We start from the raw sequence: 27,263 nt of genomic DNA, 5'->3' as shown, positions 1-27,263 counted from the left end.
GACGATGAAACTTATGCTAAAGCCAGTTTCAAATAAATTCCGGAACTCGAATTTTACAATGCTATTGCTTGCGGTTTCTAGCAGATTACAGTTTGTTTTTGCGAATGAATTTTCGAAAACAAAAAATGATTTGGCAAGGGAACTGTTCCTGTTGCAAGAAAATCAGCATCAGCATATTGATCCAGTTACGTTATGGGCAGATCTAGCCGGCTGCCGGCGTAACAGCAAGCTGAATTTAATAAAATTGTCCACAGTTCCAGCCAGTAGCGACATATTGGACGATAAAGCTGAAGATGAAGGGAGTATTGACATTGTTCGAATGAGGAATTGGTAGAACTTGCTTGCCAAGACCGTGACTGAAGATGTGCGGCAAAGTTCCTCGATAGGCGGTTAAAAAATACACGCATTTGAATGTGTCCCATAAAATCGGTACTTGAATATTTGTTTCGGTACTTGAATATTTGTTTTATTTGAAAGCGAACTCCATAGTGGAATAGAACGTTCAAAATCATATTATTGTTTTTTTTAAATTAAGCATCAGATTCACGATCCGCGTGATCATTCGAGAACATACGCGAATGGCCACACGGTCATTAAATTGAATTTATGCACGCAAAGTTACATACATGGTAGCGCGAGCGACAAAAACGTTAACATACAAACGCTCGAGCCCTTCACGATCATCCACGCACACCCATGCCCGCAATCTATCAAACATGAAACACCCCGGTGATTAACTGAACGTTCTAGCACTTATTAATTTACAAACGCAGCCTCAAGAGTGAACTCACAAACGCCCGTGTACGCGCGATCATGAATCGTGACATACAAACGCACATGCGATCGAATACGTTAACGCACAAACGCTTGAGCTCTTCGCGATGATACCTGCAATCGTGAAGTCTCTACGCCCACACATATCTGAACCGTACAATGAATATCTTATGCACAATCACGTTCCGCTGCAAATGGCCTTAATCTGTTTTTAGTGGGTGACATTTCCCGTCTCGTCTGTAGTTGTAGTGAGTGATTCTGGCAGAGAGCCTTTCCGAGAACCTAGCTCTACAGCTCCAGTAGGACAATTCTCGAAAAAAATGAAAATGCGATTTCCAAACATTCACACCGAGGAACCTGTTTCACTTCAATGAACCAGTTATCATTCAAGGATGTGACACGTTTAGCTTCAAAAATTCCAACTACAAAATTTAAACCACAAAAGGGGGCATCAAACTTTCCATGTGATAAAATACGATACGGTGAAGTCACTTTGCAAAAATTAAATACTAGAACTCCTTTCTCTCTAGGGAAACTTACCTCTAACCGGAGAGAGAGCCTGGCTATGAATTATTACGCGCGTTTCATGCAAACTTTTCCCCCCGGCTCCTTCCCAAAACTTGTGAGGGTCTTCCGACAGGAAACCATAATTCATTCGAAACCGCTCCCACGGCAACAGAAAAAAAGGATATAGAAGTTTTGTATGATACGAGAGAGAAATAAATTTTCGTTCACCTATTACCTACCCCTTATGAGATTATGTGCAACTTTTTAATTTCGGATTTCTACCTTAAGGATAGTCAGAGAAACAATCAGGTTCTTAGCAGGCCATGGCTATAAACTATTTTCATTGAAGCTGACGCAAATGCGTATTTCTAGTGTACGTGAATTCCTTAAAGAACTGACCGCGCACTGAGACACACCTCACCGTCCGACCGTTGCGACGACGGCGTAATCAATTACGAAGAAAATTTCTGCCGAACGATGACATAATGCATTTATTTCGGTCTTATCCGCGTAGGCAGGCATTGGAAAATGTTCGCGCGTTTGCACGTCAGTTGTAATTAGGGTTTACTAGAGGAAGACCGCGACGGAGCTGCCTGTCTGTCTGTTCATCAGCTGAAAGCAAAATTTGGAAACATGCCGCGCTGCTGGTTCGTGCGAAAAGCACAGCTCAGCCAGTCAGTGATTGCGAAGAAGCAAAGCGGACTCTCGGATTGTTGCTAGTATTAGCTGGTGATGTGCTGCAATCCAATGCTACCCCGACTGATGGTGGCTTCATTCGGTTGGAGCTACGCTCCGCTGGGTCTCTATAGAGCGTTCTGCTGTTGCTGAAATGATACGGATATCGCACCTGGCCGGTGCGGCAGTTCAACCAACCAACCAACCGACTACAGATATGTTCCAGTGATTGAACACTTTCGAAAATACAGCTGGACTGCGCGGACTGGCTGACTGACTGACTGACTGACGACCACACACACACATACACACAGACACACGGGCTCTAACTCCAAGCTGAGCGATGGCAAGCCCATTCCGCCGTCGCAACTCTGCCCCGGACCGGACAAGGGTGTGGTGGACGAATAGAGGATGCAATTTCGGACCGCCGCGGCGTATAGTCGGTACACAGTAAGCCAACCCACTTCCATTTAGGTTTTGATTTGCTCGAAAGAATCATAGCGGAAATCGACGAGCGCCAATTTAATGCGTGATGCTCTCTCGTCGATGGTGGCCTAGTGATGCATCGAGATGAACGCCACCGATCAACATCCGCGAAATTTGCTGTTGGGGCTAGTTTTGCTAAATAAATGTTAAATTTTGGGGTAAACAGATGGTTTTTTTTCGGAATTTGCAACGGATCGGTTACAGTCAGCTCGTTACGTACTAAAATAACCACTTAACCGATTTAGCCATGCTTTCCTCTAGCTTCGCATTTATTTTCAATCTCATTTGTTTAACTCGTTCGAGCGGAACATAACTGACTGACTGACGACTGGTAGCATCAGCTGTGGCTGCCCAGTTGCAGAAATAATCAATGTATGCTTTCACACGATTGCAATGATGGATTTATGATTTTTATGCGAGTTGTAAGGAGCCTTTTAAACCTTTATAGCAACTAAACTCTCAAATTTCATTAAAATTTTCGATTTAGTTTTCATTGAACTATTTCTAACCTCTGCAAATTGTGTTTTCCATAGTTTGCAGTACTGACACGTGGGATACTGGTTGCCATAAATGCATAGCGTAGGTTGAGCACAGGTAAAGGACAAAGAAAGGAATAGCGTACGTCAGTCGCATTGTCATCACTCAAACTCCTTTGCTGATGCCCGGTAAGGAATTGCTCCGTTTATCATTGCTAATGGAGGGTACTACTCTGTATCGCGACATGAATATGCGAATAGTACTATCATGTGTCTGGTGACGCAAATTAGGTAGTTGTGCTTCGATTTCGTTGTCTTCACAATTCACCTTAACTTAGTTAAAAATGAATTGTTCTGTTGAATCCTACCAGTACGAGATTACGTATATGGTGGAACTGAGAATAGTATAAACTTAAGTTTCATCAATGCACATTTTAATTTCTTAATGTTACAAATGCTGCCGACGGTGAAATGACCTCGGAATATACCTTTATCATTTATCATTGCTTAGGTGGAAAATTGGCAGAGCTAACACCTACTACGTTCTGAGATTATAAGCATATGCAGGATTTTTTTGCTAAAACCACTACCGTTCAGTGGGAGTGAGTGAGGTTGTAAGGTTGTATATCCGACTACATACGGGGAACGTGTCATTTAAGCCAATATATTCTGATTCCTGATTCCTGTAAGGTTAACTCGCACACATAGACATATGTTGCATAGATAAAGGTTGTATGCCTTCAACAATGTTGTTTCAAATTACTCAACAACTTTTCTACATAATTATTGACGATATTTTATGTTGCAAAACTACTTTGAAGATATTAAATCTCCTAAGTTGACGAATTCGTAATTGTGTGACCTTAACCTTTGTTTGAATTATTTTATTAGATTTTTATTTCTTTTAAATATTATTCATTTTAAATTTTTTTATTTGTTTCATTGTTTTGTTTATTTTGTTCATTCTATTATTTTTTATTAATTTGTTCATTTTACCAGTCTTTTTCATTATATTTATATCATCTTTGTTGCTTTATTTTATTTTTTATGTTCATTGTGTTATTTATTTGATTAATTTATTTTAATTGCATTTATTTAATTGATTTTATTATTTTATGTAATTTAGATTATTTTTTCAATATTATGTTTTACTCAATAATAAATTTACATTAATACATTGTACTTATTCTACTAATTAATTTAATTGTATTTATAGTATTCATAAACGTTTTTCTTTTATTTTATATACTTCATTCTTCATTTTTATTAACTTTTACGTTGTGTTCATTGTATTCATTTTAATCAAATTAATCGTTTTATTCTTTTTGTCAATTTTATTTGAATAACGTTTTTGTTATTTTTTTATCATACATTAATTTAGTTTTATGATTCATATTTTTTAAAATTTTGTTGTTTTTATTAAGTCGATTTATTTTATTCAATATTTTAGTATTATTCGTTCATTGTTTATTTCATCCATCTTATTAATATAATTGTTTTCCCCATATTTTGTGCATTTCAATATTTCTTGAATTTTGTCTATTCCATACATTTTTTGCTTCATTTTTTCACTTTTTAATTACAATACATTGCTTTAACTCAATACGTTTAAGCTGTTATTTTCTGTTTTTCATATGATTTATTTATTTTTGGACCTGTGTACTAGGTAATCGATTTACTAACTACCTCTGTCTTGTAATTTGCTTATTTGTTATTTTATTTATTCTTTTATTTGTTATTTATTCTCATCATCATCATCGTGGCCGAAAAATCCGGGTACAGAGCAACAAGGAGTATCAGCGATTCGTATAAAGTGAGTTTTTGTAAGCTACGGAACATTACCTGACAACGTGAACCATAAAAAGTCATGTACGTAGCTACAACACGTCATGAATTCGTCGACCACCTTGTACAGTAGACTGCCCAGAAAAATGATGAATTTTTGAAAACTCAATCGGCCCACCCTTGATTTGATTTCTGGTCCCACCAGGAGTACTTGCACCAAATTTGAAGCAAATCGGACAAGTCTAACTACAGGACCAACGTGCCTAGAGTTTGTATGGGATTTTTCAGCAATTTACATGGAGAAAACCCGCTAGTTCTTATTTTCGCCGCTAGATGGCACTGTATGCATCGTATTATCATTGTTAGTGAAAATAAGAAAGATAATTTAATTCTCTACAACTTTGTCGAAGACTGCTAGTCAGTCCGGCTTTGTTAAAAGAAGTTATTAAACATTTAACGAAGTGATGTGTGAGACAGTTTTGCATGGGGCCTAGCAGTGCATGGTTGTGTCTCAGTACTCGAGTCCCGCGAACTATACATTTTTGTGAAATAATGGTTTGATTTAACTGAATAGTATGTTTACAAGAATTGTAGTAAATAATACGAGTTATGTTTTGGTTAGAAAATTTTAGTTCCACCTGTGACCGCGTAGGCCAACACTATCTTTTCATAGAAGAGAGATAGAGTATCAAGATGTTCAGTGGAAATACTGAAAAATGCCTGTTCTACAACTTTGTAGAAGACAACAAATTTCTATCTCCCTCCGTTGAAAAGTTAGTGTTGGCGCCCTCTCTGCGGCAACATGTGGAACTAAAATATTCTAATCAAAACATGACTCGTATTATTTACTACAATTCTTCTAAACATACCATGGAGCTAAACCTAACGATTATTTCACAAAAATGTTTAGTTCGTGCGAATCGAGTACTGATACACAACCATGCTCTGTTAGGCCCCATGCAAAACTGGCTCAGACACCACTTCGTTAAAAGTTTAATAACTTCTTTTCACAAAGTCTGATTGACTAGCAGTCTTCGACAAAGTTATAGACAATTAAATTATCTTTCTAATTTTCACTAACAGTGATAATACGATTCATACAGTGCCACCTAGCGGCAAAAATGCGAGCTAGTGGGGTTTCTCCATGTAAATCCCATACAAACTTTAAGTACGTTGGTTCGGTAGACTTGTCCGATTTGCTTCAAAATACTCCTGGTGGGACTAGGAATCGACTCAGGGGTGGGCCGAATGGGGTCATTTTTTTCCTGTCACTCTAGTGTACAGCACCCCATCGAATTCCACTACAAAGTCAACATCGTTCGGACCTTGGATTCTTTGCAATGATTTTTTGTTTAAAATTTTGAGCACAACAACACTGATTTTTTTGGATAACATGTTTTTCTTGTAAGAAAAACAATTTTTTTTGGGAAACCGATCCGTTCAAGTACACTACAATATATTTTTCTTCAATAATCTTTTTAGCTTTTGGAATTCAGTTGAGCCGTTCGGCTTGGAGCGCGTTCACCGCAAACCTCTGCCAAAAAACATACTTCGGGGGATGTTCGACAACCTCGAATTTTTTTTAATTCAATTTGATTTTTTATATCTTTGATAGTGCTACCAACGAACTGCCTTTCGCTTTTTCAAATAAAATTTACATAAAACACTTTAAAAAATCACGAACTTAGCTCGCTTTTTCGTCCCAAGTTTGTATAGAACCCCTTAATGCACAAAACGTGGTTTTAATCCAAGTTCCTCCTTAGGGAGTTATGGGTTATACACTCCAAACATTTCGAACTCTATAGTAAAGTAACTACGAAAAGGCATGAGAATATACTGATATACACAATAGCAAGAGCCCAATTGGTTTGGTTCCCTCCACATAATTCTGTCATTTCCTTCGACCAGATGCTTCGATGCCCGTACATACTGACCCTTGCACATCAGTATTACGGCTGGCAATTTAAACTGTACGACATGAAAGTGTACAAACGACGCGATGAAACAACACACAGACATCAGTAGGTGTTCCCCGAGAGCGACTAAAATGTTGCAACTAGTAGCCTCTTTGTGTTTATTCGCAAGAACATAGCGAAGCATCGCGTTTCAATTTCAAGCAAAAAGTAGCAATCGATTAAAATCATTCCAAGAGATTATGAACTCTTAATTTATACAAATTTTACTTACCAGAACCAGTAAGACTTAACACATGTAGTCAACTTCTTATTTAACATCCACTATAGTTTTATAGTAACATATCTTAATTTAAGTGTCATTCATATATCAGCCTCAGTTTCTGAATGTTGTTGCTCCGAAAGCTTTTATTAGAATTAAATGGTTCCGGTATTATACGTAGATGGCCTATGACTGGAATAAAATCAACCGTGGAAACTTGTTTAAAATGCACTTAATATAACAATTAAAATGATCGTAAATGTCAAGGGTAATATTGCGGTACCTATTGGAATATGCTTTATGAAGCATCACCAATATGTAAGTGATGTATATGTATAAATTAGAAAACAGCTTTGATATCTTTAGATCAAGTTTTTTGAATTTATACCAGAAATTGAAATGTACAAATGCGAGCATACTCTTCAGTTTATTTGCTTCCGGGCCTTGTGTTCCTTTTTTCGTTTGTCCAACGATCGCTGAGATAGCTTAGTCGGACAACTTTACCAAATACGACCATCGGTCTCTCAGAGTAACGCTTAAGCCACTACGTTTAAAATAGTTCTAAAACTGCAGTGGATGGTGGATTATTCTTCCATATAAATGGCAGGAGTCGCTTTTCAATACACTTTTTCTTTCTCACTATTGATTGTTCCACATGTGATGAGAGAAGGGGTAATTTTCCACATCCACCAATTGCCTGCCAGATCAGAAATTTCTTCAAACATGCTCTGAAGTGCTAAACATAGACTATGACGGGAAATAGCTTAAACTTACGGTTCTTCGTTATGCGCGTAACTGCGTTTAATGTTTCCAGCACCGGCTTTTTGGTTTAATGCTCACAGCACCTTTTTACATGTAATTCAATCCTTTCGTTTTTAAAATTTCAAGCAATTTTCAGCGACTATCTCAAGCCGTGTTACAACTAACTAAATTATGTGTCTTTTTAAGCCCACTCCGAAGCGAAATTCTGGTTATGGACCTGTTGTCAAAAGCCAAAAAATTCTCGAAGTTCCGGATTATTTGTAAAGTTGAGCTCTTTCAGTACAAAAAACAATATTATTGGTTACGTGTCAGTCTAAACCGGTCCGAGCATAAAAGAAATTGCTTTGAAGTGGTTTGTCAAATGACGAACGCAAAGACATATTATGAGCTCGACCAGATGTGCCTGCTTTACAGGACTGGCGTCGAAATGAATGATACCGTTTGTATTACTAAATAATTGCTTTGAAAGCAATTTGAAACAAACTTTACGTATCAATGAAGGTTTCGACTGGTGAAAATGGCAGCCATTTCTTCTGCCCTTAATTATTTTTCATCTGGGCCCTACATATAGACTTTACTTCCCCCTATGAAAGAATGCGCGACCGAATTTTTTTCTAATCTAGTCTAGTCTACACATACACAGCCAATACATGTAGGGATTCTGGAAAATTGCAGACGTTCGTCCACAATTTTTCTTGTCATTATTAATATTTGTGGCACATATTGAATATGACACAAGCATTAAAGCGGCCAGGCCAACTGTGCAGCGTACAAAATAAAGATGATTCAAAATTATACTGCAATCAAATTATTCATTCAATGAATAATTTAATCAACGGATTATTTTGAACCTTGAATAAGGAAGAAACGTGGACAACCGTACACAACCGTTTCAATTTGATGGGGGTTTAATAAATCGTTGGGAGTGACTTTGCTAAGAGGGTTAATGTCACTCCTTTGGTCCTAGGTTCCTGGGATGGAACAGAAGTATTTAGCCCTGCCCTGGCTAATGAGCCAGAGTTATAGCACCCTTACTCGCTCTCTGAAACAATAGAGAAAATTGGCGAACTCGGTTAATTAGTAGTTATATGAACAAAAAACGCATAAAAATACAAACGAATGCGCGACCGAAAATTTTTCACCTCAAAAATTCCCAACGAACTCGATTTGGATTGAATCCACCAGACCGCCTGGGGTGAAAAGCAGTTAGCCTTACTACCGAACTATCAACACCATCTCTGAAATTTGAGTAAGGATAATATTAACACGAGAATTGAAAATGAGGAAACCTTATAGCGATACCCGGGCATAGAATCAGTCTAATATCGATTGATTTCAAGGGGTGCAAGGTTGGCCGCATGTTAATTAAAAGATAATATGTGGCTTATCCTGAAGTTGAAATTCAGTTCTGTCCAGTTTTATCACATCAGAAACGTTGTACTTCTTTGAATCAAGATTTGAACGGGACAATATAACAGAACAATTATAATAGACAGTTAAACGAGTCCTCGGCACTTGCACTTCCGATTTCAGTAAGCTCAGTTTGAAGCAAAACACTTTAAACGGTTTTATTGTGGATGCTTTAGAGATAATCTTCTGAAAAGTAATGTTTGTTCAGGTACTGACAGAATAACTTCGATGATGGGAAAATCAGATACAGTGAGAAGCATATTACTGAAAGTGTTTAAGACATTATAAATATCAGCGCACCCCGATCACAAAAATAACCTGAAACACATCACAGAATACCTTTTTTCTGGTCTAGACAACGTTCCAATGGTGGACAGTCAACCCATCCTACCTAATTATTCCTGCTTCTTGGCTTAGGCTCTTCATTCTCAAAGAACGTCGAGCAACTATGAAGTTCAAATTACGACGTGTTAATTCTTACTGTTAACTTCAAATTACATTATGCTAATGTTGTTAAGAAAAGCACAACGCAATATCTTGAATTTTTGCTTTTAGCTTTCAAATGGCCTGCTATCTTTTAAATATGTCTTATTCTGAAAACCTTGGATTAAAGCACCATCGCTGCTGATATGCTGATTTTTTTCATTTTCATCCATAGTAACTCTACATTACACCTGTTCAATTAAACAGGGACTCAATAGTTTAACAGTACCAAGAGGCTCCGATTTCCATCACCAGTAATTGGTCCACATATCGAACAGTTGGTCTAAAATCAAGAGACCTGAAGTCTCTGATTATCGTGTTTGAGAACTAATCTCGATAGATCACCACGGCAAGAATAGCAGTAATGATTTGCTTCGTTTCTTCAGACAATGTACACTTGGTAGAAATAACGGTTTTGTCGTTCGCTTTACGCTGAATCGCTTCGAAGCAAAAACTATCCTGACCGTTGTCCTTTTTTAAAGAAAATCTTGCGTCAAAATGGTCCGATGGCCTGTGGCAGACATGAAACTTCATAAACTGAACACAACTGCAAAGTTTCGTTCGAATTGGAGATGGTTGAGTTTTATAGTTTACTGCTTTCTCTTGGAAAAAACTTGCTCTGATATCGCTTTAGTTATAGCTTAAAAAGCAGCGGCCAACAAAGTTGGATTGATTTTTAATCTTCGATAAAGTTGTAGTTAATAAAATTAGCCTTCTGATTCACACTTGCCGGAATAATTTGATGCATAAACTAGAATCTAGCGTCAAAAAATACGATCAAGTGGCAGCATCAGTTTGCCTTGGATCGCCACTCGGAACAGTCACCCATAACCAACAGTCTTGCGACGATTGGAATCAGTAATCTGTAACAGGAATTATCGTTGATGGAGGATATTTTCAAATTTCAAATGACGAGAACGTCTGCTCTTTATGCCAGGAGCGGCTTTGCACAACGTCTGTTCCGGATCTGGCAATTGATGGAGTAATGCGATGCCTCGTCAACTATATTCAAGATGGGGAAGCCTTATCACGAGGTTAGGTATCGCAGCCCTGGTAATGCGATTGAGTACCGAAGAGTTACGGACGACTGAAAAACTAGGCCAGAAGCCGAATGCTTGCAGCGGCCAAATATCACTACCTGAGCGCAGCCGAGAAAAAAAAACTACATCGGTATAAGAAACGTAGGTGTGACGTAAAGATACTCGTTTGAGTGGTTCCAACGTTTGGAGTTCCAACAAAGAAGCCAATCTCAGCTCCCCAGTTTAGCTCAAAGCAACGCTGTCAGGTCAGCCAACGAGAACCGTAGCAAAACGCGGACGTTGTTGTCCCTCTACTAGCACAAGCAGTAGTGGAAAGTTGCAGAATCAAATCGTAAAGTTCAATATTTACTATTTGCTTACTTTCGTGTGTTATCTGTGTGATTCGATATTCTTGGTAGACGGCACTTGTGCCGCCCTGAAACAAAGGGTCAGCCAAGCAAAATAACCTGAACCCGCTCTACTTACATAACCAAATTTAACTCAATCTATAGCAATTCTTTGTAATTAAGAAATCAATACTTACCGAGAATACGTAGAACCCCTTTGGACGCTAATCTGAAATGGTGAAAATAAAAGAAAGTTATATTAGATAAAGCAAAACCAAATGTTACATACAAACATAACTTATGTTAGACTATGGTTTTTTACATTTCTTTTCGTGAAAAGTTAAGTTAAGAAACAAGTTTATTTTCCCATTTGATTTGGTATTAATCTTGACGAATTTCGCGAAAATGATTTAGACTGTCTTTTGAAAAGGGTCAAACTTTTTCAAATCAAGTTGTTTTCAAATGGCTATAATCTAAAAATGACAAATCCTACAAAAATGTTGTAGGAGTGATTTACACAAAATTAGTTAAATTTTTGAATAAAAATATTGAAAAAATTCTTCATGGACTCCTACACTGAAAAAAATCGATTTGAAAAATTTAAAGTCGATTTAACAAAAATACCCTATCTTTGATTTGGATGAAATTTTGTTCCAAGATAGGTAATCAAGTTGGGCCTTTCAACGAAAAAAAGTTATTTGAAAAAAACTTTTCGTTGTCCAAACTGAATTTTTTTCAGTGTATTTTTATCGAAAACTAAATCAATAAAAGTCATAATCATCTCAGAATCCAATTTCCCAACTGCTAGTGTCTTGATACATGCAAAAAGAATTAGTAACGAATTTGGTACATATTCATAACAAACTTGAATGAGGGCAAAGATAGGCCGAGATTTAACTAAATATCATTTGGGCGTGTACGAAGAAGTATCTTGTCTATGTACCCGCCCGGGAAGTAGAGATTGATGGTGTAGTCTCCAACAGGGGCCTTAATTACGAAGCTCCTTCAAGAATCCTTTGCTTCAACCAGTGAAAATTCTGGTTCGCAAGCAATAGCGTTCAGGAAAAGTCAAGGAGTATATGAAAACAACTTATTTTCCATCAGCCTCATTTCAATCCTTTCCGCCGAATCTGCTCTTCTAAACTTTGATCTTCTGGACAGGGCTAGTCTACCGGTTTTTGTGCCGCGAGGTATGAACTGCCGTCGTTGCAAACAATTGGTCCTACGTCGACTTATTGTAGAAACAAATGCAGATAAAATAATGAAAAGCTTTCCCACTGTGGAGAGACTCCGCATGATCTCTCGACATATCCCGCTATTGCTTAGAATTGTACGTGAAAGGGACTTTTGAGCGTCGGATCGCCCGAATTGTTCCCAATATACGCGACGCTACAAATGCAAAGGAAAAATTTGATGAAAGCTGAAAAACGCAAATATTGGCACCGGTCCTTCGACGGATTAACGGACGGATCATCAGATTCAGATTTGTGTATTCGATTCATCCAGTGATTGGAATACACGGAACGTTCGCCATATGATGACAGCTATGCATCGCTTTTATGCTAATTATTATGACAGTAGTGGCGAGTGCAATCATAAAAGAGGCTGTGCTGCCAACACTGTCCCTATAAAATTGATGGTTTTATATTTACCTATCAACGACCATGCCCACTTCGTAACAGTTACGGGAGGCTCTCCGTTTAATGGAGCATGGAAAGCACTCTTTGTATTTCCTGGAGAAAACATAGGAGTTTTTGAGTACTTTATCTGAAAAATCATAGCAGATTACCGTAGTTTGAGTTCTTCGCAGTGCTTTATTCCGGGTAATGAGAAGGTGGACACTTGGATTAGAATGATAATGAGAAGGTGAACATTTGAGCATTAGATGGTGTTATTTATGAAAGATCGCGTAGCTTCAACGAGTTTTTAATTACTTCTCTTTAGAGGACGCTCAAAAATTGGAAAATTTCGTGGAGCGATGGAAGCTCAGGAATCCCAAAGGTATCAATAAACCTTGGTCCAAGAGAATGGCTGAGGGTCATGACATCATTCGGGTGATACCTCGGGTCATGTACAATAATTATACGTAAAATGTCTGTCTTCGGCGTGTTGGGGTCGTGGAGAGCGGTCTCCGCGCTTGTGGTGGCGGTTATCGCGATATTAAACATGTTGTCTGGTCATGCGCTAAGTGTTTTAGTATCAGATCTCCGTTAAACGAATCCCTTCGGTCTCGTTCCAGTCCAGTCCAAGATATACTATACCGAATTCGTTACTGATACTTTTTGTATGTATCAGGCAACTAGCAGTTGGGAAATTGGATTCTGAGATGATTATGACTTTCATTGGTTTAGTTTACGATAAAAATACACTGAAAAAAAATTCAGCCTGGATAAGGAAAAGTTTTTTTTCAAATAACTTTTTTCCTTGAACTTGCCTAACTTGAATTTTTGACGGTAGGTGTGGAACATACTTACCTATCAACAAAATTTCATCCGAATCAAAGATGGGATTTTTTTGTAAATTGATTTTAAATTTTTAAAATAATTTTTTTTTCAGTGTAGGAGTCGATAAAGAATTTTTTTCAATATTTTTATTCAAAAATTTGACTAATATTGTGAAAATCACTCCTGCAACATTTTTTGGTAGGATTTGTCATCTTTAGACTATAGTCATTTGAAAAAAATGATAAAAAAGTTTGACCCTTTTCAAAAGACAGTCTAGATCATTTTTGGAAAAAAAAAACAAAGTATACAAAGTGGCTTTTTGTGACAAAGTTCTCATGTACAGAAAGTTTCATTAAAATCTGAGAGGGTGCCTATTACTGCCAAAAAGATAAGAAACCGCAGCACAGTGGTCGGAAACGCCAAAAACGTGAACTTAATTCACTAGAGGCCAAACCATCAAATATATTCACAGGGTGTCTTTGGAGGAATTGTTCGTATGAATATTCCCCACAATCTGAAAACAATTTAAATTAGGCGTGGCTTACTATGATCGAACTAAAAAAATTAACTTTTTATACTAACGAGATAGAAAGTTGGTGTCTTCGACAAAGTTTTAGGAATGCTTATAGTGAAGAATTTTGTTAAAGAACTTGAGCTTGTAGGAGTAAAGGCTATCGATTTATAAGGCGTTTTCTATGACAACCCCCTTAAATCTAGTTTTCTTAATATAACTTTTTTCATTGTGACTTTTCGTGCAAACTATGTATAACACAAATATGTAGGTATCAAAACTACATAATATTGTCGAAGACTGTATGTAAAAATACTCATTTGTTTCAAAGTTATTGAAGATTTTTACGTTTTTTACACCAACTTCAATTACGTATAAGAAAGAAAGGTGCAAACTAAAATTCACGAACAGGCACTTTTTTAACTCTCTAAACTATGCACAATAAATCTAAGAAGGTTTGGTGCGTGGCACTCTAGAACCCTATGAATAGCGTTATTTTACTTTATGATGGTTTTTGACTTTTTCCATACAAAAATCAGCAAAAAAAATTTTTTTAGGTTTTTTTGCCCCAATTTTTGAAATTCTTGGTTCAATGTTCAATTACAAGTATTATTTTCTCTTATACCTGAATATTTCAGATTTTATAAACGTGGGAGCAAAAATGTAAAGTTTTTAATATCATTGCAGATTCCAAACTAATATATACTCAAATAGACATGTCATAATGAATTTAATGCTTACAAAAGAATGTCATACCATTATTTATTAAATTTTACGGAAAAAATTGAAAAAAAATTTTTTTGCTGATTTTTGTATGGAAAAAGTCAAAAAACATGATAAAGTAAGCTTACCCTATTCATAGGGTTCTAGAGTGCCACGCACCAAACCTTCTTAGCTTTATTGTGCATAGTTTATACAGTTAAAAAAGTGCCTGTTCGTGCATTCTGGTTTGCACCTTTCTTTCTTATACGTAGTTCAAGTTGGTGTAAAAAAATATAAAAATCTACAATAACTTTGAAACAAATGAGTATTTTTCCATACAGTCTTCGACAATATTATGTGGTTTTGATACCTACACATTTGTGTTATACATAGTTTGCACGAAAAGTTACAATGAAAAAAGTTATATTAAAAAAACTAGATTTAAGGGGGTTGTCATAGAAAACGTCTTATAAATCGATAACCTTTACTCCTGCAAGCTCAAGCTCTTCAACAAAATTCTTCACTATGAGCATTCCTAAAACTTTGTCGAAGATACCAACTTTCTATCTCGCCAGTATAAAAAGTTAATTTTTTTAGTTCGATCATAGTAAGCCATGCCTAATTTGAATTGTTATCAGATTATGGGGAATATTTATACGAATAATTCCTCCAAAGACACCCTGTGAATATATTCGATGGTTTGGCCTCTAGTGAATTAAGTTCACGTTTTTGGCGTTTCCGACCACTGTGCGCAGGCATTGCCGAATCGGTCGCACATGTCCTTGTTAGAGATGGGTATTTTGCAAAATAAAATCGATTTTGCTACATCGATCTTTTTAATTTAAAAAAAACGATGCTGTCAAACATCGAACCGAAAAGATCGAATGTAAAAAATCAATTTTTCAAAGTGACAAAATTGATTTTGAAAAAATCGCATCGACATCGTTCATACCTAGACTACTTGTGTTTGTCCAATAATTTTCAAAGGTTTTCAGAGGAATACAGTGTATATTGAACCGGAAATCGAAGCCAATTGTTCACTCGGTCGTTTCCCGTGTTAAGTTATGTGTTGGTAGGTTAAAAAATCGTCAAAAGAGTGAGATTTTACGTAGCGATTTTATCATCAAATTCTAATGACTTTGCCGTACGCGTCCGTAAACCGAGCCGCCAAAAAATACACCCGTTAGTTCCGCTTAGCGCCTACAGCACCATCTGAACGTGACTAGTCGATGCAATGATTACATTGATTAATGATGGAGAAGAATTCTTCGCAGAAATGTCATGAACTAATTAATTCAGAGTAGGACGTTGGTGAGATCGTTTTATGTTATTTTTTAATGCTTATAATTTTTTCCTTATAGTTATAAGTAACAATAATTTGAAAGTGCGAATATATAGGGTACAAAAAGGCTTATTATTTAGCTGTTTATTTTTATAACGGCGATTCCCACATGTCGGCTCATTTTGCTTTATATACTCCTGTTACGGTTAATGCATACATTCATGATCCTATCACTATCCGCGACGACGACTACGACGACATTGCAAGATAAACAAATAACTCGCAATGAGAACGAACTAAATCATCCAGCAGAAGCGGCGGATCCAAGTCCGAGTCTATTTACGTAACGAACAGCATGTAAACATCCGCCCCGATACCCTGTAAAACAAGTATAGTAATTCATTGCTACACATACATACAGGCCAGGGAATGGAGATCAGAACTGTCATCATCATCATCATCATCTGCGAACCGGTTCCGAGAGTGCGGAGTGACGACGGACCTCGTTCGGGCCGGGTGATAAGATTCAAGTTCAATTTGCAAATGCAAATAACTAATCGCGGGGTTTGTTTTTCCTGGACAATTGAATTGATTAAGTTGGTGTAGCAAGCAATATGAATAGCCACATTTATGTTACGTTGCGATGTTTCATGTTGGGTCCTTCACTTCCACTTGCGTATTGTGTAATCAACGCTTCAAGAGGTGCGTTTAATCCTGTCGACTTTCGCTGTATTGGCGGTATCACCATCGATGTTCTGATTGCAACCGAGTACTCTTCAGCGCAATGACATGACTGCGGGGGAAACCATAAAGCAATACACATGGCACAAACGCGCGGAAAGTAGCATTAAATTCGTCAATCCCTTGTTGACACAGTTTTCCAGGCAATAATCCCGCACAATTGGTCCGCTGTAGTTTACAATACAACAAGCTCTGCACGGCTTGGCTCGGTTCGGCTCTGCTCATCAACAATTGAAAAACCGCACGCGGAAGCCAGATGCAGCCCAATACATCCTGTGGTGCGTCCGAAGGATCCCCATCTCCATAGGCGTGGAACATTGTTGTTGTTGTTTAATGCTGTCTGCATTCAGTGCTGGCGGGACAGCAGCTTACCCGGTGTAATCATATTACAGATGATTTACAACCTTCGACTACCGCAATCAATAATTTACCGACCGCACGCTGCTCCGTCAACTGTTCGGAACAGTATAGTCACAGCCAGGGTACGTACGGTGAACGGGCAATAGATGGCGCGCAGCGTACAATTGACAGCTTAATACAGGATTCAGGTAATAATTCAATCACACTCGAACGTTCTTCCACTGGTAATTGAGTTACCATTGGAAGTCAATATAGTTGTGTTGCCGTCAATGGTTTTGGATATTGTAACCTCCTGTGTAATTGGTAAAAGTGGTATAATAATTGAATTTTGGAATCTTATATACACTAGGAAAAAGCAGAACATGAAAGGGTTGTGTTTTGGTCAAAATGTCGGAGTATCACCGACACAGCTGTTTATGTTTCAATCTTCATAGCCATTCATATTCTAGATGCATAGAAGATTCTTTCGAAGACTTCAGAAGATTTACCGGACCTGTTTACAGAGAAAATCTTCAGAACATTCTTTAGATTTATCCGAAGAATTCTTCCGAAATGTCGGGTTCTCCAATTTCAACAAATTTAATTAATCAAATATAAACTTTTTATATTAGTTTATACGTGATTTTTTTATATTAGTTTATACGTGATTTGCTTACAGGTACAGGTAAGATCAATAACTGGAACTACCACCTTTCATTTGAACTCTATCAGTTGTAAGTCCTGTTCGTAGAACCGAAATTATTGTAATTAATCTGATTGGACTCCATTACAGCAGCGCTGCCAGACAGAGTTTCAGTAAGCGATAAAAAATTAAATTTTCATATATCTTCGTTGTGTGACAATACTTTTTGAAAGCTGATATATCCTATCAATTTAGATTGTATTCGGCTATCTTTTTCATGTAATTGGAATATTGTAAAGATTCTAGGAGAACGGTATTGAACATCGGAAGGTCAAAATTGAGCATTGCGAGAGAAGTCCATATCGTCATAAAAATAGTTTTTTTGTGGTTTTTGGATCGTATATGCGCTAGAAAAAAATTGGGCGCGAATGCGCATGCTGAATAACTTCCAATAGATTCTTCTGTACATTCTTCTTAAGACTCATCGCAAGATTACTCAAAAGACTCCCTCTGAAAAGTCTTTCCGCCGATTTTTTAAATCAATCATCAGAAGATTTGTCTTAAGACACAAGACAGATTTCTCAGAAGATCATTCAGTGGATTCTTCAGAAGAATTAATAGCTGATTCTAAGTGAACTCCAGAATTCAACCGCCAACCGAAGATATCAATCCGAGGTGTTCCTAAAAAAATCCAAGGTGTCATAGGACTACATGTTTACAAGGTGCAATACTGGAATAGGAAGCAAACTGTCATTGCAAAAAACTGAGCTCAAACGCTCGATCCCGTCGCGATGATACATGCGATCGTGAAGTCCCTACGCCCGCACATACCTGAATCGTTGACTCGCTGCATCGACAGTAAAACTCGATTATCTCGGAGTCATCTTTTGTTGAAAAGTTCATTCGCGGCGATCACGATATCTCAGGAACTAATTAACCGATCAATCTGAAATTTTCACTAGTTGTTCCTTATTTTATCAGCTACTTTGTGATGCGCATGAAAAATAAGTTGGGCAATAATGGGTTAAGCAGTGGTTTAGTGGGTGACATTTTCCGTCTCGTCTGCAATTGTAGACTGAATGATTCTGATGGGGAGCCCTTCCAAGACCCTAGATATACAGCTCCGGTAGAGCAACACTCGAAAAACATCTTTTTTTTGCAATTACATTTTGCTTCTCATTCCATTTCTGAAAGTTTTCTGGATAAAACAGATTGTTTTTTTTGGAATAACTCGGTTGGAGATTGAATTCTGGGGTTATGATGAATCCTCTGAATAACTACTGCAGAATCTTTCAAAAAAATACAACTTTTGAATCTTAAAAAGAATCTTCTGAAGAAGAAAAATCTACGAATTTTACTGAGTTTTCAGAGGAAACTCTTAAAGAGTCTTCTAAAGATGAACCATAAGAAGAGTCTTCGGAAGAATCTATTGTTAAATCTTCAGCATAATTTTTCTGAAGAGACTTTTCTTTTATTAAATTTAATGAAGAATTGTCTAATGAACCTTCTCAATAATCTGTTGAGGAATTTTCTGCATTTTTTGTATCTTCTTTGGATGATTCTTAAAAAACCAACAATCAGAATCAAAAAAACACATCTGATGAAAAATTGTTTTGAAAAATCTACGGAGAGACTTTTACAGAATTTTCAGAGAACAACTTAAAGTCTTCTGAAGATTAACCTTAAGAAGAGTCTATAAGAATCTATTGGAAAATCTTCGGCATAATTTTTCTAAACAAACATTTTCTAAACAAACATTTTCAGAATTTTCTAAAAAAAATAATTGAAGGATCTGCTGAGAATTCATTGGAATAACTCTTCAGATAATTCTAAAGAATACTCTTCTAGAGATCTGCTAAATCTTCTGAATAAAATATGTCGCAGAATTTACTGAAGCATCTTCCGTAAAAATCTTTTGATCAAGTTTAAGACCAATCTTCTGAATAACGTTCTTTGGAATCTCGTGAAAAAAAATCCGTAGAATCTTCTAAAGAATTCTAGTAAAGAATGTTTTGATGAATCTTCGACAATTGTTTTCTGAAGAGACTTATGCTGCATCTTCTCAAAAATCTCCAAGAATTGTATGAAGAATCTTCTAATGTACCTTCTCAGGGATCAGTTGAGGATTTTTTTTGCAATTCTCATGTATCTTCCGAAACATTTTCAGATGGTTCTTAAACAAAATCTTCGGAAGAATCAGAAAAGAAGATTGCTTTGGAAACTCTAGGGAGACTTTTGCTGAGTTTGTTCCTCTTAAACAATCTTCCGAAGAGGAATTTTGAGAAGAGTCGGAAGAATCTATTGTAAAATCTTAAGTATATTTTTTTCTGAAGAGACTTTTACCGAATTTTCCAAAAAAAAAGTTGAATGTGCTAAGAAATCTTCTGATAATTCTAAAGAATAATCTTCTAGGGATCTGCAGAATCTTCTGAAGAGCCTTCCGAAGACTACGAGGAAAAAATTGCTGAAAAATCTTTTGAAAAATTCCTCTGATGAAATTAAGAATAATCTTCTTTGGAATCTTGTGAAAAATGTCCGATGAATCTGAATTCTGAAGAATCTTAAGAAAAATTCTACTCAAGAATAGTTTTATAAATCTGCGACAAAAATTTTCTGATGAGGCTTATGCTGCATCTTTTCGAAAATGTCCAAGAATTTTCTGAATAATTTTCTGCAGAATTTCATGAACAATCTTCTGAGGGATCTTCTGAAGTATCTTCTAATAAACCTTCTCAAGATTTTTTTTGAGGAATTTGCAGAAGCTTTGGATGAATCAAAAAACCCATCTAATGAATCTTTAGAAGACTCTTCTGAAGATCGTTTTGAAAAATATATGGAGAGATTTTTACTGATTTTTCAGAGGAACGTTTCAAAGAGTCTTACCTAAAGAAGAGTCTTCGGAAGAATTGGAAAATCTTCACCATAGTTTTTCTGAAGAGACTTCCTGATGAACTTTTCAAGAATCTGCTAAGAGTTCTTTGGAAGAACTCTTCTGATAACTCTAAAGATTAATCTTCTAAAGATTGTCTAAATCTTCTGTAGAGTCTTCTGAAATATATGTCGAAGTATTTGCTGATGAATTTACTGAAAATTTGTTTTGATGAAGTTTAAGAATAATTTTGTAAAAAATCTTCTTTGGAATCTTGTGAAAAACGTCCAAAGAATCTTCTAAAGAATGTTCTGATGAATCTTAAAAAAAATTTTACTAAAGAATGTTTTGATACATCTTCGACAATTTCTTTCTGAAGACTTATGCTGTATCTTCTAAAGAATCTCCCAGAATTTTAGGAACAATTTTCTGCAGAATTTTATGAAGAATATTCTGAGGGATCTTCTTAAGAATCTTATAATAAACCTTCTCAAGAATCTGTTGAGGGATTTTTTTTTTCATTTTTGTATCTCCTGAAGAATCTTTTGAAGAATCTTCAGATGATTCTTAAAAGAATCTTCTGAAGAATTTACTGAAAAATCTTGGGCATAGTTTTTTTGAATAGACTTACTGTCACTTCTTAAAAATGACTGTCACTTCTTAAAAAAGACTCTACCAAGAAATTTTCTGAAAAATTCTTCTGATAAATATAAAGATTTTTTCTGCGAAATGTTTTATAGAATCTCCCGGATAGTCCTCTAAAGAGTCTTCTGAAATATATGACGAAGTATTTGTTGATGAATCTACTGAAAATTGTTTTTGATGAAGTTTAAGAATAATTTTGTAAAAAATCTTCTTTGGAATCTGAAAAATGTCCGAAGAATCTTCTAAAGAATGTTCTGATGAATCTTTAGAAGAATTCTACTGAAGAACGTTTTGATATACATTAAAAAAAAATCTGAGAAGACTTATGCTGCATAAAGTGTCTTGCAGAATTTTCTAAATAATTTGTTGTAGGATTTTATGAAAAATCTTCTGAGGGAACTTGCGAAGAATCCTCTAATGAACCTCCTCAGGAATTTGTTAACAAATTTTCTGCAATTGTTTTTGTATCTTCTGGAGAATTTGGAAAAGACTGTACCTCCTTAAAATGAAGACTCTGCCACGAAATCTTCCGAAAAATTCTACTATTAAATAAAAAAAACTCTGTAAAATGTTTTGTAGAATCGAAGTGTTTGTTGTAGAATCTACTGAAAACTTCTTTTGATGAAGTTTAAGAATACATTTTCTAACCAATCTGCTGAACAAAGTCCCACGATTCTTCCGTAAAACCTTCTGAAGAATGTTCTAATGAAGAAGACGTCTTCTGAAGAATATTGTGAAAAATCTTCGATGAGATTTTTCTGAAGAGACTTATACTGCATCCTCTTACGAATCTTAAAGAATCTTCAGAGCAATTTTCAACAGAATCTTATGACGAATCTACTGAGGGTTGTTCTGAAAAATCGTATAACCCTCCGGCACACGCGCGAATGGTTCCCCGAATGAGCACCCGCTGGTGCTGGAAGAAGATTTCGCTAGAGTTTCCGAAGGTGTTGCACAAATTACAACGGTGCGAGTGCTGGAGGGTTAAGGAATCTTTTGAAAGTTTTTTTTGTATCTTCTGAAGAATTTTCAGTTGATTTTTAAAAATAATCTTTGGAAGAGTTTGTTGAAAAAAGTTGGCATAATTTTTCTGAAGAGATTTTTACTATATCTTCGTAAAAAATAAGACTTTGCCAGGAAATCTTTTGAACAATTCTTCTGATAAATCTGAAGATTTTTCCTGCAAAATGTTTTGTAAAAACTTCTGAATAGTCTTCTGAAGTACCTGTCGAAGTATTTACTGAGGAATCTATCTGAAAAAATATTTTTATGAAGTTTAAGAATAATCTTCTGACGAATTTTCATAGAAATATTCTGAACAATGTCCGAAGAATCTTTCGTAAAATCTTCTGAAGAATCCTCGATGAAATTTTCTAAAGAGACTTATACTGCATCTTTTCACGAATCTCCGAAAATCCTCAGACCAATTTTCGGCAGAATCTTATGACGAATATTCTGAGGGTTGTCCTGAAAAAAAAACGGCTGAGGAAATTTCTAAGGAAATTTTTTTAGAATCTTCTAATAAACCTTCTGTAGAATCTGTTGAGGAATTTTCTGCATTTTTTTTTTGTATCTTCTGAAGAAGCTTTTGAAAAATCTTCAGATGATTCTTAAAAAAAATCATTGAAAGAACATACATATCGAAGTTTTGGGCATTATTTTTCTAAAGAGACTTTTACTGAATCTTCCTAAAAATGAAGACTCTATCAGGAAATCTTCCGAAAAATTCTTCTATAAAGATAACTATAAAGATTTTTTTCTGCAAAACGTTTTGTAGAATCTTCTGAAAAATTCTTTTGATGGAGTTTGCTGAATAATTTCCTGAAAAATTCTTTTGATGAAGTGTAAGAATACATCTTCTGAAAAATCTTCGATAAAATCTTCTGAACAAAGTCCGTAGAATCTTCTAAAGAATGTTCTGACAAAGAACTGACTTCTTTTGAGAATATTGTGAGAAATATTCGATAAAAATTTTCTGAAGGGGTTTATACTGCATCTTCTCACGATTATCCAAGAATCTTTTGAGAAATTTTCGGCAGTATCTTATGACAAATCTTCTGAGGGATGTTCTGAAAAATCGTTCGAGAAATCTTCTGAAGAATATTTTGAAGAAACTTCTAATGAAACTTTTGAAGAATCTGTTGAGGAATTTTCTGCATTTTTTTACCTTCCGAAGAAGCTTTTGAAGAATCTTCTGAAGAATCGTATGATGATTCCTAAGAAGAATCTATTGAAATCTATTGGGCATAATTTTTCAAAAGAGACTTTTACTGAGTCTTCCAAAGAATCGGTTGAAGAATCTTCGGAGGAATCTGCTACGGAATCTTCTACAGAATTCTTTTATTAAATCTATCGAAGAATGTTTTGAAGTTTTTTTGGCGACTACAAGCAAATCCAACACAGCTATCATCAGCTTCAGCAAAATCACAAACAGCTTTCTCGAAGTCACGACAAGCGCAGCAGTCGCCAACTGTGACTTCCGCTAGGTTAATCTAGATCCGGTGGTCAAGTTGATCTGCAAGATACTGATGAAACGAACACAAAATGGTTTTAATCCAAGTTTCTCCTTAGGGAGCAACGTAGAAAATTGCTGACCGTTATCCAGATAACTGACTGTCAAGAGTGGATTCTAATTATCAAACAAAAAAGCTAATATAAAAAGTAAACATTTCCAGCTTTAGAGTAAAGAAACCGCATTAAAACATGAAAAGACCCGATAATATACAGTTGCAAAGCGAACAATTAGCACCGGTTGCATATGAGCTATGCGTATACGTTGGCTCTATGTTATTATCCGGCTGAAACAACCAGCTGGGCAGCGTACAAAACGAAATTAATGTAGCCATTGCTCCATCAGACAATCCGCAAATTGTATTTTCTTTTAGCACACGTGAAGCTGCTTCAATGAAGTTGTTGTTTCGTTTCGTGCAGTCATCCCCCTCGCACTTCCCAGTTACCATGGAAGCGGAGAAAATGCAGCATCCGCAGAAAACAACAAAAAACGATGTGTGTGAGCCATACCCCGGTTTACGCCTTTTTTCTTTTGATATTTTCTCCAAAATAGACGCTCATTACGATGGACAGGCCAGCCAGCCGCACTGCATATCATTATGTATGTACACTTATTCAGCAATTTCACGTACACAAGCTGCGTAATTTCGCGAACGGCTGCTGCATTCGATAGCCAATGCCAAATTTATGGCAGCTGCATTAGGTCGGTGAATAAGAAGATACGCGAGTTCTCAACTATCTAAACGACAGACCAAAATTTAACAAGGTCAATTTTTTTTGGTGTATGATGTTTGCAACCTTCTCAATAATAGGGTTACTAGAGCGTTACAAGTAAAATTTGATTGTCCAAAAACAAAATGGCGAAATTTGTCACTTGACAATGGCGTCTAAACATTCGAAATGTGAGCGCTAAAAAGGATTTGAAACCGTCTAATTCCTCCAAAACTTCATTTGCGTCGAAATTTATCGTTAAATTTGGACAAATATTAGCCTCGAATTAAACGGTCGGTCTGTTTAAGTGATATTGTAATTCATGTATAACATGATTTTTTTTTAATTAGCTGAAGGATGCGCCTGATGAATCCGGTATACTGCCAACCCTGTTTAGAAATAAGTTTGGTTGGCTTCATGTGAATTGTTCGCCAATAGAAACTTGTTTTTTTCGTACAGATGACAAGCACCATCGTTGAAGACACAAAGAGCAACAGTATGTCAGTTGTGCGTAGCACATGTTTTTGAGGTTGGTTAGACTGCCGCTGAAAAAAAATGTGTAACCAGAAACAGCAAAAAATAGAATCATCAGACAAATTAACATAAATCAAGTGATCATTTTTTTGTTGCCTCAATAGAGTCTGAGTGAGTACTGCTTTGCGCCAACCAGACGGCGCTGTTTGTCTGCTTTTAGATATAATCGAAGTACAGTTTCTTTTTCTTCCCAGAAAAACGAGGGGTCGTTGTTTCCGCAATTTCTTCAAATTAAGAAGAAATTGACAAATCGAAAGGAAATGGAGAAAAAACAGTGCCAGTGACATTTAACGATTGAAAGCTAATTGTCCATTGTATGAAAACTCGCGAGAAAACGGCCGGACAATTTTCTGTTCTGTTCCGTAACGTGAAAGACCCCTTCGAGGGGAGGCTACATTTGAACCGATGATTTGCTATCCCGGTCGAGAACACGAATTTACGAAAGACGAATTTATTACGCGATTTTACGCTATACATTCGGTTGTTGTTGTTGTTTTTGCTGTTGCTACGGCTACCACCAAAGTGCCTACTCTTCTTCGCTTCTGTTATCCACACTCTGCCTATACACACAAATGTTTACCGATTTGTTTATCCGTTTTTTTGTGCGTCTCCCCTTTTCCGTGCATATTTTTGCCGGCTGATTTTTTTTTCTTTCGTTGCCGTCTTTAGCTTCTCATAACCCACGATCATTGCGGGGCGTCACCGTCATCACCATTGAAGCGAACTTATTTACTATACATAGATCGGCACACTAACATTCGCGAATTGTGATTGCGACGAGGGTGATGACGACGACGACGACTACGATGGCACGCACACTAGAACACTCGTCATCGACGTTGGTGTAAATACCCATTCCGTCAAGACGTTTTGCATTTTTTTGGACTAGTCATCGACGGGACCGATCCGATCGGTTCGGTGATCTTTTGTCGGAATGTTCGTGTGGTGGCGGATAAGAAGCGATGATACTTGGTTAAGGCTTAGTGGTGACCTTTAGAAGTGCTGCGTTGATAGCATAGTATATTTGCGTCGTCCGTCCGTCAGTCGCAAGTAGAGATGTCAGGGGATTATTTTCAATCACAGAGTAGGAGAATTCTTGAGCATTTTTTCAAAACGTCATATCTGCGATGAGTTACTCTCTTTGTTTACTTTCTCTTTCGATTTTTATGGCTTCACTATAACACTTTTCACTTATTTTACAGTACAGATCGAAAGACGGCGGTTTTAACTAGCATATTATGCAAAAAGTTGAGGGATAAATGTTAAAGTGACCGAATTATTAACAGAAGAGAAAGTAAACAAAGAGAGTAACTCATTGCAGATATGACGTTTTGAAAAAACGCTCAAGAATTGTCTGCGCGCTTGAAATTGTCAAAATATTACACTTAAGATCATTCAGCATAGTTTTGAGAAGTTCAAAGGTCATTTGGCAGTTCTTGTAATTATTCAACATTCAAAATGAAGCTTTTAAAGAATTTTTCGAGACGTTAGAGATCATTAGAACTTCTGCCAATTTTCATGAAACGCAGCAAATTTCTACAATATTCAGGAAATTCGTAAATAGTTTTTTTTGTCAGACTTCAGAGTATTTGTATGAATTTCTGGCGAGCCTGTTAAACTTCAAAGAAACCTTAAAAACTTCAAAGAAAGTCGTATGGAATTCAGGGACAGCATAAAAACTACAGTTAAATATTTCGAAATTTGGATGTTGAGCAGTTACTGCGAGCTTCACAGAAAAAAAAACCAAACGGGAGCCTGCTTCGATCGAACCCAAGATGAAAAGAAGGAAGGTTGGAGTATTTGACACTTTTGAGTGTATTAGTTTTGTACTAGTAAAATTAAACATGGCGTCGGGGCCACTGGAAGTAAGCATAAGGATTCGGACGAGTATATTAATTCTTTGCAGAGAGAAAAGATCAAGCCTAACCTCTGAGTCCGATTCCGATTCGAACACTTAGGGACATTCTTGATCTCGAAACTACAGATAAAAACGCAACAAAACTTATGGCAACAAAAAATCCCACTACGTCAGTTGTTTATGCTTTTCTTCTTCATTTTCTCTTGTTTTTCGGCTTCATCGAAGACAAATAAGAACCGCACTAAAACATAGAAAAAAATTTGCCCACTTGTACCCGTCTTGGATCAAACCACATTCGTTCGAAAATGTGATCCATCGTAATGCAGAATACGGCCGATAAGCTTCTAGAGAATTTCTCGAAGCTTGAGATATCATAACTGCCCATAATCGTAAGTACGTCCCCTGTGGACGAGAAATCTCATAGAAGATGGAACAAATACGCCATTATGGGCATATGAACTTCTGCTAATTTCCATGTGACGCATTAAAGTTCTACAATATTCAGGGAATTCATTTTTGTCAGATTTAGAGTATTTCGATGACTTTTGGATATGCCAGTTGAACTTCAAAGAAG

The 27,263-nt window shown here is 36.5% G+C and overlaps 1 protein-coding gene across 1 annotated transcript in view; it reads right to left on the bottom strand.

The window, feature by feature from the left end:
• LOC131676112 (uncharacterized) overlaps window positions 1–27,263 on the bottom strand; it is a 171,091-nt gene that overhangs the window by 103,955 nt on the left and 39,873 nt on the right. The window contains exon 2 of the mRNA XM_058955236.1: window positions 11,097–11,128. The gene's annotated coding sequence lies outside the window, so the exon portion shown is untranslated. The remainder of the gene's footprint in view (window positions 1–11,096; window positions 11,129–27,263) is intronic.

The sequence above is a fragment of the Topomyia yanbarensis genome, chromosome 1 (genome assembly GCF_030247195.1).
Source record: "Topomyia yanbarensis strain Yona2022 chromosome 1, ASM3024719v1, whole genome shotgun sequence".
NCBI lineage: Eukaryota > Metazoa > Arthropoda > Insecta > Diptera > Culicidae > Topomyia > Topomyia yanbarensis.
The sequence above is the reverse complement of the archived record's forward strand: the minus strand, read 5'-3'. Positions and strand labels throughout refer to the sequence as shown.